Source organism: Carcharhinus amblyrhynchos, chromosome 3 (assembly GCF_965287045.1).
Source record: "Carcharhinus amblyrhynchos chromosome 3, sCarAmb.v2.hapA, whole genome shotgun sequence".
Classification (NCBI taxonomy): domain Eukaryota; kingdom Metazoa; phylum Chordata; class Chondrichthyes; order Carcharhiniformes; family Carcharhinidae; genus Carcharhinus; species Carcharhinus amblyrhynchos.
Window position 1 is genome coordinate 77,768,311 of NC_137326.1, and position 13,048 is coordinate 77,781,358.

A 13,048-nucleotide genomic window follows, 5' to 3' on the forward strand; every position below is an offset into this window, starting at 1 on the left:
CAGGAAAATTAAATATTTTTCTGTTGGTATCTTGTCATTTTTTAAACTGTTGGAGTATGTGAGCGGTATTAAAGCAGCGTTTATGAATCTAAACTGTTGGTTTGATATAGTAACGAGCTTTGATATACATTGGGTGTTTAGTAAGGTTGGTGGCACAGTGGCACAGTGGTTAGCACGGCTGCTTCAGTGCCAGGGACCTGGGTTCAGTTCTGGCCTCAGGTCACTGTCTGTGTGAAGTTTGCACGTTCTCCCTGTGTCTGCATGGTTTTCCTTTGGGTGCTCCGGTTTCCTCCCACTCTCTAAAGATATGCAGATTTGGTTACAAAGAACAAAGAACAAAGAACAACCCAGCACGGGAAACAGGCCCTTCGGCCCAACAAGCCCGCGCCGCTGCATCACCCTACACCTATTCTACCCTGCGTGTCTACGAATAGAACCCCTGACTTAGCCAGATTCAGGGGAGAATAGTGTCAATTTGGTAAAACCAATCAGCCTAAGAGCACATCTTTGGGGTGTGGGAGGAAACCGGAGCACCCGAAGGAAACCCACGCAACCACAGGGAGAATGCGCAAACTCCCACAGACACCGACTCAAATCCATGTATCTGCACAGCTAGCAGTGATAGTCACTGAGCTGTTGTGGTGCCCATCTGCTGGTCCAGGATTAAGCACACACAACGACACGAAGTACTAGCCAACCTCGAAACCTCCAAGAGCAGCCCACGCACAACCCACCGTGTGCATGCCCCTCGTTTGACAACAAGGTGGACTGACACCTGTGGATTAAAAGAGACAAAACATTAACATGTAATATTACATTTCCAGTGTCGTCCTGAGGCTCTGACCCTTTTTTAATACTGTCTACTATAACCCTCCATCCCTGTTTCGCTCGTGTCTATCTAAGTAAACCTTAAACAAGTCCAACGTGCCTGCCTCCACCACCTTACTTGGTAGCACGTTCCATACCCCCACGACCCTCTGCGTGAAAAACCTTCCTCTAGTATCCAAATTATACTTCTCCCCCCTCACCCTTAGATCGTGACTTCCCATAATAGTTGTCCCCAATCTAGGGAAAAGCCTACCACTGTTGACTCTATCTATTCCCTTCATTATTTTACACACATCTATCAGATCCCCCCATAATCTCCGACTTTCTAAGGTGAAGAGCCCCAGTTTTTCCAATCTTTCCTCGTAACTCAGTCCTTCCATACCAGGCAGCATCCTGATAAACCTCCTCTGCACTCTGTCCAGGGTCTCCATGTCCTTCCGGTAGTAAGGTGACCAGAACTGGACGCAGTACTCCAAATGCGGTCTAACCAACATTCTGTACAACTGAAGCATTAGACGACAGCTCTTATACTCTATACCCCTTCCTATAAAGGCTAGCATTCCGTAAGCTTTCTTCACAACCTTCTCTACCTGTGTTGACACCTTCAGAGACTTGTGCACCTGCACTCCCAGGTCCCTCTGTATTTCTATACTCTTAATCGGTCTACCTTTTATCATGTAACTCCTCCCTGCATTATTCCTTCCAAAATGCATCACCTCGCATTTGTCAGGATTAAATTCCATCTGCCATCTATCTGCCCAATATACCAACCTATCTATATCCTGCTGTGTCACCTGACAATCTTTCTCAGTATCCGCCAATCCTACCATCTTGGTGTCATCCGCAAACTTGCTGATCACACCACGTACGCCCTCTTCCAAGTCGTTTATATATATTACAAAAAGGAGAGGTCCCAGTACTGAGCCCTGCGGCGCACCACTGGTGACTGACCTCCAGTCAGAAAAGGACCCTTCCACTACTACTCTCTGTCTCCTATTGCCCAGCCAGTTTTCAATCCATCTAGCTACCTGTCCTTGTATCCCATGTGCCGTAACCTTTTCCACCAGCCTACCGTGAGGGACTTTGTCAAACGCCTTACTGAAATCCATATAGATGACATCAACGGCTCGCCTATCGTCAACCGTTTTTGTCACCTCATCAAAAAATTCTACCAGATTCGTAAGGCAAGACCTCCCCTGGACAAAGCCATGTTGCGTATCCCTAATCAGATCGCAACGTTCCAAATGCTTATACATCCTATCCCTAAGAATTTTTTCCAATAATTTTCCTACCACCAATGCCAAACTCACTGGTCTATAATTACCAGGGTTATCCCTACTACCCTTTTTAAACAGCAGTACCACATTAGCTACCCTCCAGTCCTCTGGGACCTCACCTGTGTCCAAAGAAGAGACAAAGATTTGCGTCAGAGGCCCAGCAATTTCATCTTTCACCTCCCTAAGCAGCCTGGGATAAATACCATCAGGCCCTGGAGCTTTATCCATTTTTATGCTACCTAAAAACCCTAGCACTTCCTCCCTCGTAATGGATATTTCCTTCAAATGATCTACAGCTCCCTCCAAGACATTACACGACACCAAACCTCTCTCCTTCGTGAATACCGACGCAAAGTATTCATTCAGGATCTTCCCCATTCCCTCAGACTCAATGCATAGCTCCCCTCCTTTGTCCCTAAGAGGACCAATTTTCCCTCTGACCATTCTCTTGCTCCTAATATAAGAGTAAAATGCCTTCAGATTTTCCTTAATCCTATCAGCCAAAGCCATTTCATGCCCTCTTTTCGCCCTTCTAACTCCCCTTTTAAGCTCCCTCCTACTCTCTCTATATTCCTCCAACGCTCTCTCCGTTCCCAGTTGTTTCGACCTAACATATACCTCTGTCTTCTTCCTGACCAAGTCTTCAATACCCCTGTAATCCACGGCTCTCTAATCCTGCCTTTCCCATCCTTTCTCTTTGCCGGCACATGCCTTACCTGCAACATTATCAGTTTGCCCTTGAAAGCCTCCCACTTACTAACCATGGACTTGCCAGCTAACAACCCCTCCCAATCAGTGTCCTTCAGCTCCCTCCTAATCCGGCTATAGCTCGCCTTCCCCCACTTCAGCACCCTCCCCTTCGGATGGCACTCATCCCTTTCCATTTTTATCCTAAAGTAGACAGACTTGTGGTCACTGTTAGCCACATGTTCGCCTACCTCAACCTCAAACACCTGCCCCGGCTCATTACCCAACACTAAATCCAGTATAGCCCCCTCCCTAGTCGGGCTAGTTACGTACTGCTCCAAGGACCCTTCCAACACACATTTTACAAACTCCTCCCCATCCGTACCTCCAGTTCTAGGCACCTTCCAATCCACTCCAGGAAGATTAAAGTCGCCCACTACAACCACCTTATTCTTTCTGCACCTATCTAAAATACCTCTGCAAATACCTTCCTTCACTGACCTCGGACTGTTGGGTGGCCTATAGTATACCCGTAGCATCGTAATCTCTCCCTTTTTATTCCTCAACTCTCATTAACATTCACCAATCCAATCCTGCCAACAACCTTGGAAATTATTCTCCTCTTATCTCACCATTACTCAATCAATTCATTTGGCTCCTTTCTTGCCAACTCCCCTAATTTCTCTGACTATTGATTACAATACTACAATTCTGCAAGGTCTTCAAAGATTTTGGTAAGAGCATGGAATTTGTCTCAGAACAAAGGTTAAAGTCTACCATGCAGTGGATTCTTACATTATTCCTTTATGGGTGCAAGACTTGGACAATCTACTGACATCACATAATGCCTGACCAGCTCAATGATTTCCATTTTAGGAAACCTCTTTCATGCCTTACCACATCCTTGTCATGATTCCTAAATTAGTTCGCGCAAAATCGGGTTCTGTTTTTCTGACCATCATTTAACAAATGATTTGTGAACCTCCTAGCATTCTGTGTACCCTAATTTATAAAACTTCCTACCTCAGTTTTATCTATACATTGGCCAACCTTCATTTCGAATCATTTCAATTTATCATCAACTAATGAGAACAGATTTGTTTTATCCCCCTTTTCTAAACATATCATGATTATGTGCACCTGTATCAAATCTCTCCGCAATGTCCTTTGCTTAAAGAAACAACCCCAGCTTTTCCCTGAAGCTGAATTTCCTCATCCATTCCAATAAATCTTATATGCAACATCCCAAGGATCTTCACATCCTTCCAAAAATGTGACCACTACTGGATGCAATCATCCAATGTGGCATAACCAAAGCTTTAGAAAAGTTCAGCATAACTTCCCTGCTTTTCTACTCAATACCTTTACTTATGAAGCCCAAGGTTCCAAATGCATTGTAAACTAGACTCTAAATATATCCTTCCACCTTCACAAATCAATGGACATGATTCCCAGATCCCTCTAGTCCTGCACACTCTTTAGAACTGTGCCATTAAATCTATATTGCTTCTCCCTATCCCTTCTTCCAAAATGCACCACCTCACTCTCCTCTGTAATAGAGGAAGCAATGGCCTAGTGGTATTATTGATAGACTATTAATCCAGAAAATTAGCCAGTGGTCTAGGGTCCCAGATTTGAACCCTCCCATGGCAGATAGTGGAATTGAATTCAATAAAAATATCTGGAATTAAGAATCCAGTGATGACCATGAAACCATTGTTGATTGTCAGAAAAACCCATCTAATTCACTAACATCCTTTCAGCAAGGAAATCTGCCATCCTTACCTGGTCTAGCCTACATGTGACTCCAGAGCCACAGCAATGTGATTGACTCTCAACTGCTCTCTGAAATGGCCTAGCAGGCGACTCAGTTCAAGGGAAACTAGGGATGAGCAATAAATGCTGATCAGCCAGAGATGCCATGTCCTACGAATTAAAAAAAATCCAACTTTCCATTCTGCTAGCCTCCCCATACACTATTGCAGTTGATTCAGAGACTTTAACAATTTGTGTCAAGAATGATTAATTAAAATCAGTTGCCCAACGTGGAAACTCATAACAATTAATTAGTCCACATTTAGGAGTTTGATGCACTTGAACCCAATGGACCCAACTGGAAGCATTTCATAAAATCACATTCCAAACAACCCATTTCCTTCCTGTGCATCTCATGCACAAACAACCCATTATGGCGTTGCGTGGTACACAAATGCAATCAACCCATTCTTAACCCCTTTGTCTCACATCCCAACCAAACCATTTAATCTTTTCTCTTCCTACACCTGTGCACAGATTTATCTGATATGACAGATAGTTTAGTTTCCAGCCTGCATTGGGATTGGTTTCAACTGCATTGAATATTAAACTGTAGCTGTAGTTCATTGTATTTATTTGTTATATACATGCTGCTATATACATATTGCTGACCAATTGTTCATGAGGTACTTTCTCTGTCTTGTTGATCGTCCAGGGCAGTAGTGCAGAGAAGTGCTAGGTTCTTGTTCCAATCAGAAGCCTGCCCTCAACCTTGAGCTTTCCCACTTCACCATCAGTAGCCCAGGGATTCTGCCATGGAGGTGCATGTCAGTTTTAATTTCAAATTAAAGACTGTACAGAGTCCTTCAATAGATGAATCAGATAGTGACTGGAAGATTGCAGCTTCCATAACCTGTATAGAATGAGTTAGCTGATTCCCAATAAAGGCAGCATGAAGACAGCAGCAAGTGGCCTCAGTGCCTCTGGGCTAGGGGAAGGTCCCCCTTCTGATTGCCATCGAATGACCCTTGGTTTAAGTGGATGACAGGTGCTGCTGTGTTACCACACACAATTGAATAGTCCTCCAACAATCACTGTCAAAACTCACATATGGAATTTAGTTACTGGTAATTGGGGAAGGTGGGGGTAGATAAGTAGCAGCCAGGGAACTGCATTTCAGCAAGTTCTGACAGGGGAGAGGAATGGTCACAAGAAATCTGGCTGGACACATGATGAGTTCTTTAGGGGCCATGATGATTCCGTATCAAAAATGGCCATGGTGAGTTGCTGCAAATGAACTAGACAAATTTTAAGGCAGGTGAATATACTGAAATTTTCTTTGGGATTAGGCAATAATTTCACAGCTTTTTGAAACTTGAATTGTCAAGGTTACTGGGGAGGAGAATAGGGCAGGGAGCAATTTCAAGCCATGTTTACTTCATCAGTGGAAAGAATGAAATTGATTGTTCCATACATTTCAATGTTTTAGTGTACTGTCTATGACACATATCACCTCGCCCTACTTGCCTGCAAATATTATCTAACGCACAATGTACCCAGCGCACCAGGTGTGAACTGACTAGAGTGAAGTGCATCTTCAGCATCATATTTAGCAGTGTAATACAGTAGACTAGACAGTACAAATCAACATCCAAGTTCCTCACATTATTGTTGCTTCATTCTGGTTGAACCTAGTGTGGTGATTTTGTTCTATCCGATTGGCATAAAACACAAGTGGAACACTGAATGAGATGGACATCAGTTTTTCCTGGAATTCTCAGCTTAATTCAAAGTCCCAAGATATAGCACCATAGGGGTATCCACAGTGAAGCAGGTGGTTTGCGAAATGGATGTGTTAGAGCATTGAGGAAGCAATGTAGATCGGAGAAGTGGGGCTTTGTTTAGGACAGGGATATTTGCAGTAGGCATTTACAAAATCACAGTTTCTGGAAGAAGACTGCAAAGATTGGGTTTGGAAATGATTATATGCCAGCTTCTCAATAGTCATGTGACCGAATAGGGTCGGAGACAGGAAATTGTTGCATGCAGCAGTGGAAAGGCTTACAGGATCTGAAAGACAGCTGAGCTCAGTTTCAAACAGAATGCCAAGACTGGCAACAGGGAAGTGGTCAGAAGTGGTGGGGAAAAGGCATATGAAAGCTGATCCCATGTCTCTGGGGGGGAGGTTTGTACATGAGCAAGAGGTGGAGGTCCCTTACCCTACAGTAAACCATCATCTATTTGTAAATAGACAGAAACCCGTCCTCCCCAGGATCCACTCCCCCTACCACAGACAACATCCTGTCCTGCCCACTGTCCTCTGAATAGGTTCCCTTTCTCCTGTACAGGACCTTCCCATTTTCATTTTGAATAGAAGCCTTATCTTGGCATCTGAATGACTATATGCACTTGATGAATTCAGCTGATTTTAAGAACTCGAGGGAAAGGGGTTAAGATTTGAAGGACCCCTTGAGTGAAGTTTGTTCAAGGTGTCAGGAGTCACTGGTGAGGTTTTAGCGACTGGGTTATCTATTCCTGAACCATTCTGGATCCATCATTGGGTTCACCCTGCTACAGACAGCAATGGGGAAAAGTCAAATTTGGTAGAGCGCAAATGTATATATTTCAAATGTTAATACAGCATCTGCTTGATTGACACTGTATCCACCATTTTCAACTTCTACTCCCTCCACCATCGATGCACAATGGACAGTGTTTACCATTTGCAAGATACAGTGCAACCACTCAACAAGGGATCTCCACAGTGACACAAAATACACATAACTCCCTATGGGTAAAAGCAAAATATTGTGGATGCTGAAACTGAAACAGAAAATGCTGAAAAATCTCAGCAGGTCTGACAGCATCTGTGGAGGGAGAATGGAGCTAATGTCTTGAGTCCAGATGACCAGACCTGAAATATTAGCTCCATTCTCTTTTTACTCTCTTATTAAAATTAATGTTACCCCTCACAAAGATCAGTCAGGCTGTCGAAAGATGTGACAATCAGTAGCTTTTGTCTTTAGCTCTCAGTTTTTAAAGACATTAGCCCATGATCAGGACTGGGAACCCTAGCGGATGTTTTTTGAGGCCAAGTGCAATGTGCCTTCTGTCATCTCTGGCTGAGTTGGGCCAAGAAGACAAATCAAAGTTTTGTCCACCTAGTTCAGTCTGGCTATGAAACTGATCGTGATTTGAGTTCACAGCAACTTAATCAAGCTTCAACAAGGCGGTGATAGAGGTGGTCTTGTGATTGAATATCATGTGCCATGAGATCAAATTCTCAATTTGGCAATCCGGAATACACAGAGAGGCCAGTAGCTTGTCTCATCCCCTTTGTGAATATGCTGTGATTTTTATCTCATTGTTATATGAGTTTTACACACTTCTTACCAATGTCTGATTAGATAAAAGTGGATGAGGGAAGGCAAGGTACAAGATATGAAAACTACACTGCAGGCCAGTCTCTATCAGTCTGAACTTGGACACATGCTGTGCTGTTGCCACCTGCTGCAACTTTATAAGGCCCTTGTCAGACCCTACTTGGAGTACTGTGCGCAGTCTAGTTGCCTCACTACAAGAAGGATGTGGAAGCTATTGAAAGGGTGCAGAGGAGATTTACAAGGGTGTTGCCTGGATTGGGTGGCATGCCTTATGAGGATAGGTTGAGGGAGCTAGGTCTTTTCTCCCTGGTGAGACGGAGGATGAGAGGCGACCTGATAGAGGTTTATAAAATGTCGAGAGGTATAGATAGGGTGGATTCTCGGAGGCTATTTCCCAGGGCTGAAATGGTCACTACAAGAGGACACAGGTTTAAGGTGCTGGGGAGTACGTACAGACAAGATGTCAGGGATAAGTTTTTCACTCAGAGGGTGGTGAGTGAGTGAGTGGAATCGGCTGCTGTCAGTGGTGGTGGAAGCGAACTCGTTGGGGTCTTTTAAGAGACTTCTGGATGAGTACATGGGACTTAATGGGATTGAGCATTATAGGTAGGCCTGGTAGGTAGGGATATGATCAGTGCAACTTGTGGGCCGAAGGGCCTGTTTGTGCTGTAGTGTTCTATGTTTTATGTTAACACTGCAATGAAGTTGCTGTGAATATCCCCTAGTTGTCACACTCTGGAGCCTGTTCAGGTACACTGAGGGAGAATTTAGCATGGCCAACCCACCTAACCAGCACGTGTTTCGGACTATGGGAAGAAACTGGAGTACCCGGAGGAAACCCATGCAGACAGGGGGAGAATGTGCAGATTTCATACAGACTGTGACCTGGGAATTAAACCCAGGTCCCAGGCACTGTGAGGCAGCAGTGTTAATCACTGTGCCACCGTACATGTAAAAAATATAGTTATCTCTTAACACAAATATGTGAAAATTCTCTATCTCTGTGTCGGATTTTAAACTGTAATGAAGGGAAGGTTTTCAGTTTTGGAGACATGGAGATGAGAGAGAGAAATTATCTTACTCTTCCACTGGGAAATTTCTTCTACACTTTTGTAGCAGTTTGGGTCTTGTAATAAAAATACATTCAAAAATGGTTATTCTAGTCATATGACCTCTTTCCCCATAATGGTTTCAGAAGGTAATTGATTAGCTCAGGTCTAGGCAAACCATGGCTATTGTTTAATGTTCTAGTTAATTAGATTCTGTAATGTCACAGCCATTAAGTCCTGAATGATTCATCATCCATCTTGATGAGATAGGAAGAACACTTTCCATACAGCTATTGTCCAAGTAGATTTTGTGTCTCTTCTTAAAAGGAAACATTATAAAAATACAAATGGTGAGAAACGGTGCAGTTTCATTCATCTTTTGAAGTAATCTTGGTATCAGTACTTGTAGTAGGAGGATGTATTATCATTCTTCATTATAATTCCCCAAAACCAAGTTTGAGACATCATATTCATGTGTGTATGTCTTGAACAGAATGACCAGTGAATCAAATTTCTTCTGAGAATTCACAATCACTTTATTGAATCACCCACCACCCAATCCCATTGCGGTGAATGGAAATTTGGCTGAGCACCAAATTCTCTGTTCTCACTTGCAGCACTAGTGAGGCATACCAGACCAGAAAATCCCAGCCTACATGTTTCAATCAAGTCACTTCTTACACTTCTAAACTCCAGAGGATACAAGCCCAGCCTTTCTAATCTTTCCTCATAAGACAACTGATTGATTCCAGGTATTAGTCTGATAAACCTTCTCTGAGCAACCTGTCGTCGACTGAAGAGTTATTCTGTAAGAGAACAGATATTAATCAATAGCTTGTGTTGAAGAGAAACTGAAATTATTGCTTAGCTTGTCACCCAGCAAATACTTCTGCAAAGACTTCTCCACAGTCTTAACACTGCTTCCTGCAGCATCATTCGATGTTCGGTGAAAAATGCTACTAAAGTATGTTTAACTCCATTCTTATTCAAAAATATTTCAAACTCTCTGACACAAAATGTGGACCCTACCTCTGGAAACCCATAATTCGCAGACATATTTAACAAAACCTCAATAGTTTTGGCATTTGTAGCATTAGGCATAAATTCAATATTGATCCATTTGCTATAGCTAGCAACCAAGACAAAGTACTCTCCCTTCCACTTCAAAGAAATCAATGTACTTGTTCCTAGGGTTTCTTGTGTTTGACCATGATCATTAGAATATCTCCAGCACTCTAATTACAGCTTCTAACTGTACATAAAGCCTTGCAAAATGTTTATTATCCTTTATTGTGATTTCAGCCTTGTGATGGCCTGATTGGCTCCTCTTTGCTGAGACCGCTTTGTGCTCTCTTAACACTTTCTCAATGTCAGACACATTCTCACTGATCCCTACTGTAAATAACTCAGTCCAATTTACCTGTATCTTTTTAAACCAATTCCTTTCTATCTGGGAGATTCTGTTCCCTCCAAGGAACAGATGGAATGTAACAGGGTGCATCATAATGCGAACGCTAACTTGACTTAAAACTGCAATATTATCATTGGAATAACTCTTCAGCTTCACACCAGTATTGCCTAAGTGAATAAAAGCAAATTACTGCAGATGCTGGAATCTGAAACCAGAAGAGAAAATGCTGGAAAATCTCAGCAGATCTGGCACCATCTGTAAGGAGAAAAAAGAGCTGATATTTCAAGTCCAGACAACCCTTTCTCAAAGCTTTCTCTTTTGATTGCCTACGTGAATGTGACTTGGGGGTTTCTTGCGCTCTGCTTCAGAGACACAATAGCTGTATCAACCATAAGAGTAAATTCTGAATCTCCAGCTTTTAACTGTACTGTGGGCACTGGAATTATATCTTCAGCCAGATTACTCTCATCATCCATAAAATAGAGCATTGCATGTCCTAACAGACGTTAAAGATATTTCTGATGTTGGAAGGAGATTTTGATAACATAATAAATGATATTTTATGGGCCAATGGTGATAATGTGGTAATGTCAGTAGAATAGTAATCCAGAAGCCCAGGGGACACCGGTTTAAATCTCACCAGTTGGTGAAACTTAAATTCAGTCAATAAATCTGGAATTGAAAGCTAGTTTCAGTAATGATGACCATGAAACTTTCATTGATTGTTGTACAAATCTATCTACTTCACTAAAGTCCTTTAGGGAAGGAAATCTGCCAACATTATCAGACATGATGTGGGTATGCCGGCGTTGGACTGGCGTAAACACAGTAAAAAGTCTGACAACACCAGGTTTTAGTCCAACCTATTTATTTGATAATATTCTCACTAGCTTTCGAGGGGACAGCCTCTTCGTCAGGTGAATGGAGAGTTCTGGCCTCAGACAGAGCATATAAAGCACAGACAGTTTAGAGATTACTGATTAAAATGCGAATCCTTACACCTAACCTGCTGTTCAAGACCTGAAGTGGCTGACAATGTGAGTGGTAAGAGCACTGATCACAGTTTAAAGAGATGTGTATTGTCTCCAGACAGTACAGTAAGTGAGGTTTTGCAAACCCAGGCAAGTCACGGGGGTTACAGATAGTGCGACATGAACCCAAGATCCCTGTTGAGACCGTCCTCATGTGTGCGTAACTTGGCTATCAGTCTCTGCTCAGCGACTCTGCGCTGTCGTGTGTCGTGAAGGCCGCCTTGGAGAATGCTTACCCGAAGGTCAGAGGCTGAATGCCCGTGACCACTGAAGTGTTCGCCAACAGGAAGGGAACAGTCTTGCCTGGTGACTGTCGAGCGATGTTCATTCATCCGTTGTCGTAGCGTCTGCATGGTCTCCCCAATGTACCATGCTTCGGGACATCCTTTCTTGCAACGTATCAGGTAGACAATGTTGGCCGAGTTGCAAGAGTATTTACCATGTACCTGGTGGATGGTATTCTCACGTGTGATGATGGTGTCCATGTCGATGATCCGGCATGTCTTGCAGAGGTTGCTGTGACAGGGTTGTGTGGTATTGTGGTCACTGTTCTCCTGAAGGCTGGGTAGTTTGCTGCGAACAATGGTCTGTTTGAGGTTGTGTGGTTGTCTGAAAGCAAGAAGTGGGGGTGTGGGGATGGCCCTGGCGAGATGTTCGTCTTCATCAATGATATGTTGAAGACTCCGGAGAAGATGTCGTAGCTTCTCCGCTCCGGGGAAGTACTGGACGACGAAGGGAACTCTGTCCACTGTGTCCCGTGTTTGTCTTCTGAGGAGATCGGTGCAGTTTTTCGCTGTGGCGCATCGAAACTGCCGATCTATGAGTCGAGCACCATACCCTGTTCTTACGAGGGCATCTTTCAGGGTCTGGAGGTGTCTGTCACGATCCTCCTCATCTGAGCAAATCCTGTGTATACGGAGGGCTTGTCCATAGGGAATGGCTTCTTTAACATGTTTAGGGTGGAAACTGGAGAAGTGGAGCATTGTGAGATTGTCTGTGGGCTTGCGGTACAGTGAGGTGCTGAGGTGACCGTCCTTAATGGAGATGCGTGTGTCCAAGAATGCAACTGATTCTGGGGAATAGTCCATGGTGAGTCTGATGGTGGGGTGGAATTTGTTGATATCATCATATAGTTGTTTCAGTGATTGTTCACCATGAGGCCAGAGGAAGAAAATGTCATCGATGTATCTAGTGTACAGCATCGGTTGAAGATTCTGTGCAGTGAAGAAGTCTTGTTCGAACCTGTGCATGAAGATGTTGGCATATTGAGGCGCAAATTTGGTCCCCATGGCTGTTCCATGTGTCTGGATGAAAAACTGGTTGTTGAAGGTGAAGACATTGTGGTCCAGGATAAAGCGGATGAGTTGTAAAATTGCATCTGGAAACTGGCAGTTGTCAGCACTGAGTACTGATGCAGTCGCAGCAATGCCATCGTCGTGGGGGATGTTGGTGTAGAGCGCTGAGACATCCATTGTGACGAGGAGTGTCCCTGGTTCAACTGCTCCATGTGTGCTGAGTTTCAGTAGGAAGTCCGTAGTGTCGCGACAAAAGCTGGGGGTTCTTCGTACAATGGGTTTCAGGATGCCCTCGACGTAGCCGGAGAGGTTCTCACACAGAGTTCCATTGC